General features: G+C 39.4%; 1 pseudogene; it reads left to right on the top strand.

Moving 5' to 3' along the window:
* The first annotated feature begins 2311 nt into the window (after nucleotides 1–2311).
* Nucleotides 2312–3255, top strand: LOC102268111 (olfactory receptor 7G3-like; annotated as a pseudogene).
* Nucleotides 3256–4153: the final 898 nt, after the last annotated feature.

A 4153-nucleotide genomic window follows, 5' to 3' on the forward strand; every position in this document is an offset into this window, starting at 1 on the left:
TAAATTCATTTATTTTCTAATAGTGACAAAATATAGAAAATAAAATGTACCCTTTTAACTATTTTAAGTATGCAGTTCAGTGGCATTGAGTTCAATTCCATTTTTTTAAAAATTTTTTTTTTTCAATTCCATTTTTGTGTAACCATTACCACCGTTCATCTCCAGAACAGTTTTCATCTTTCAAAAGTGGGAAACACATGTATACCTGTGGCGGATTCATTTTGATATATGGCAAAACCAATACAATATTGTAAAGTTAAAATAAAATAAATTAAAAAAAAAAAAGTGATTCTTGGTCCCCTTGAAACACTAAACACCTCCCCCCCATACTGCCATCCTCCCATCCCCTGACAACTACCCTTCTTCTTTTTTAAATTTATGAATCGAAACCTTTCATTTTGTTAGGTTGTTGTTCTTTGGTTGCTGAGTCACGTCTGACTCTGCGACCCCATGGACTGTAGCCCACAAGGCTCCATGGGATTTCCCAGGCAAGAATACTGGGGTGGGTTGCCATTCCTTTTCCCAGGGATCTCCCTGACCCAAGGGATCGAACTTAGATCTCCTGTGTTGGTAGGCAGATTCTTTACTGCTGAGCCACCAGGAATCACATTTGTTGGGGAGGTACAAATCATTTTTATAATGAAAAAGATAAATCATAGTACCTTCCTCTAAAAGAAAGGAAAATTACCAAATATTAGAGAATAACCACAATGGTTTCAGATTTATGATACCAAGAGTTAGAAAATATCATTAGGCCTTTGAGAAATCTTGGTCAAGGAAAATCAAGCAAAAAGAAAGTTAATTTTTTGAAGAGATTCGTTTATGTGGCTCAAAATTCAAAAGGTACCAAAAACAGTGAAAAATGTCCCTTTTATTCCTATTTCTTAGCAGTAAAGTCCTCTTTTTGAGGCTAACATTGCACTAATTTTGTATGGATTCTTGAAGAGAAATTTTATGCACAGATAGACATCTATGTTACTTCCTCAACTCTTGTCTGCACACTAGTAATCATACTGTTTTTTTAACCTAGCAAAATAGCTTGCAAATTGTTCCCCACAGTGCAATAGTGTTAGAATATTTAAAGGAATGGATTAATGATATTATTTTTTACCTTGAGATAGAAGAGAATCTGAGCTTATAATTTCCAGCAATACCTGAGATTTGCAAATCTGAGCAGGCTCAGTATAAGGTTAACCACAGAGTTAAAAATCCTCTGAGAAAATAAAGTCATCCAACTAAGCTTGAGAGCTTCCCTGTTAGCTCAGCTGGTAAAGAATCTGCCTGCTATGCAGAACTGGGGGAGACCCTGGTTCAATTCTGGGTCAAGAAGATCCTCTGGAGAAGGGATAGGCTACCCACTCCAGTATTCTGGCCTGGAGAATTCCATGGACTGTATAGTCCATGGGGTCTCAAAGAGTCAGACATGACTGAGCCACTTTCATTTTCACTTCTTAACCAGGCTTGATGTGTATAAAGAACTGACTAGAATTTAATCATAGATTTTAAAATGCCTTGGGATTTCCCTGGTGGTGCAGTGACTAAAACTCTGTGCTCCCAATGCAGGGGGCCCAGGTTCGATTCCTAGTCTGGCAACTAGATCCCACATACTTCAACTAAGAGTTTGCATGTCACAGCTAAAGATCCCAAGTGCTGTAACTAAGACCAGGTGCAGCCAAATAAATAAAATAAATAAATTAATACTAAGAAAATAAAGTGCTGGAGGCATGATGCATGCATGTGTGCTAAGTTGCTTCAGTCGTGTCCAACTCTTTGTGTCCCTATGGACTGTAGCTTGCCAGGCTCCTTAGTCTATGAGATTCACTAGGCAAGAATACTGGAGTAGGTTGCCATGCCCTCCTCCAGGGGATCTTCCCGACCCAGGGATCAAACCCACATCTCTGACATTTCCTGCATTGGCAATCGGGTTCTTTACCACTAGCACCACCTGAGAAGCCCATGATGGTTCCTAGAAAAAAACAATAGCACTTGTTTTCATTTTTTAATTGTAGTATTGGAAAAAAATGTACAGTATTTAGAAGTTATTCAAAAATTACTTGGAGAAGGAGGAAATGAGTAGAGGAACTTGAAGTGAAGAATTATTTACATTAAAAAAATTTTTTTTGGCTGCCTCACCCGGCATGCAGGTTCCTAGTTCCCCGACCAGGGGTCGAACCTGTGCCCCTTGCAGTGGAAGCATGGAGTCTTAATTCCTGGACCACCAGGGAAGTCCCTAAATATTTTTAGAATTTAGGGCATAGAAGAAAATTTCTCTCAAACAAATGATGTCTGTGTATCCACTTCATAGTAACTCATGTCTATATTTTCCAGTACACTTATCAACAACATAGAATCAGAAAACCAGACAGACGTCTCAGAATTCCTCCTCCTGGGCCTCTCTGATAATGCAGACCTGCAGCCCCTCCTGTGTGGGCTCTTCCTGTCCATGTACTTGATCACCATGCTCGGGAATCTGCTCATCATCCTGGCCGTCAGCTCTGACCTCCACTTCCACACTCCCATGTACTTCTTCCTCTCCCACGTCCTTTGCTGACATCTCTTTCATCTCCACTATAGTCCCCAAGATGCTGTCGAGCATCCAGACAGAGAACAAAGCCATCACCTATGCAGGCTGCCTCACTCAGATGTATTTTTTCATGGTTTTCATTTGTACGGACAATTTACTCCTGACCATCATGGCCATCTGCCACCCACTGTATTATGTGATCATCATGAACCCCTGTCTCTGTGGTCTGCGGCTGCTTCTCTCTTTGTTCGTTAGCATTCTGAATGCCCTGATCCACAGTCTGATGGTGTTGCAGCTGTCCTTCTGCACAGACTTGAAAATCTCCCACTTCTATGAACTTGCTCAGATCCTCAAACTTGCCTGTTCTGATAGTCTTATCAAGGACATCCTGGTGTATCTGGTGACTAAGCTGTTACATGTTGGTCCTCTCTCAGGCGTAATTTCCTCTTACATGCAGATTGTCTCCTTCATCCAGGGAATCCCATCCATTGGTGGGAGGTATAAAGCTTTTTCCACCTGTGGATCTCACCTCTCTGTCATTTTCTTAAATTATGAGACCTGTGTTGGGATCTACCGTAGTTCTGCAGCTACTCTCTCTCCCCCAGGAAGAGGGAAGTATGATGTACACTGTGATTATTCCAATGATGAACCCCTTCATCTACAACCTAAGGAACAGAGACATAAAGGTAGCCTTGAGGAAATTCATCTCCAGAACGTTTTCTTTTTCATGATTCTGTCATCAACTTTTGGTGTGGGCTTCTAGAATGTGGGCTTCTAGAATGAGTCAAAGGGAATGAAATATTGGGTATGCCAGAATTTCTGTTTCTTTCAAAATTTAATTCTAGTAAAGTTTTCAAGTCACGTATTTTAAATCCTGCTATCCTGGGAATTCCCTAGCAGTCCAGTGGTTAGGACTCCATGCTTCCACTTCAAGGGGAATGGGTTTGATCCCTGATCAGGGAACTAAGATCTCCCAGTTTGCTGAAATGCACACTCCCCCAAAAATCCTTCTATCTTGTGTTTTACTACCTGTCATTTATCAAGCAACTTAACTGAGTTCAGTTTGATATCTATAAAATAGGCAAAATATTACATACTTAATAGTGAAACAGGAAATATATGTGTACAGAAATTTATCTAGATTAAGCACTAGTAAAATCAAATGTGTAATTATCAGGTGCCAACAGAAGTCAATTAATCTCCATAAAGCCGGAGGAAAAAAATCATTATTATCAGGTGTGCAGTTCATGTGTTTGTATACTTGTGAACACGCATTTGCTTTAGCATTATACATTGATAAGCCAATTCTCATTTCATCCTCTTCCTTTTGAGTCATCTTCATTTTCCTCATTTATACAGATACATTGATTAGAATAAAGTGAATTGAGAGTTTTTTTTTCATCCATAAGTTATATAGAAATGCGTTTCTTCGTTTCCAAATATGTGGAGGATCTATTTTTATCCCTTTGTTAGTGGCTTTTAGTATCATTGCATTGTGGCTAGAGAACATACTCTGCACAATTTAAATTCTTTGAAATTTAAGTGTGGAATGCAGCACTTGTGCTCAAACTTAGTAGATGATCTGTTTGTGCTTAAAGATTATTTCAGCAGTGATCAAGTGCATTTTCT

The sequence above is a fragment of the Bos mutus genome, chromosome 7 (genome assembly GCF_027580195.1).
Source record: "Bos mutus isolate GX-2022 chromosome 7, NWIPB_WYAK_1.1, whole genome shotgun sequence".
Lineage (NCBI taxonomy): Eukaryota > Metazoa > Chordata > Mammalia > Artiodactyla > Bovidae > Bos > Bos mutus.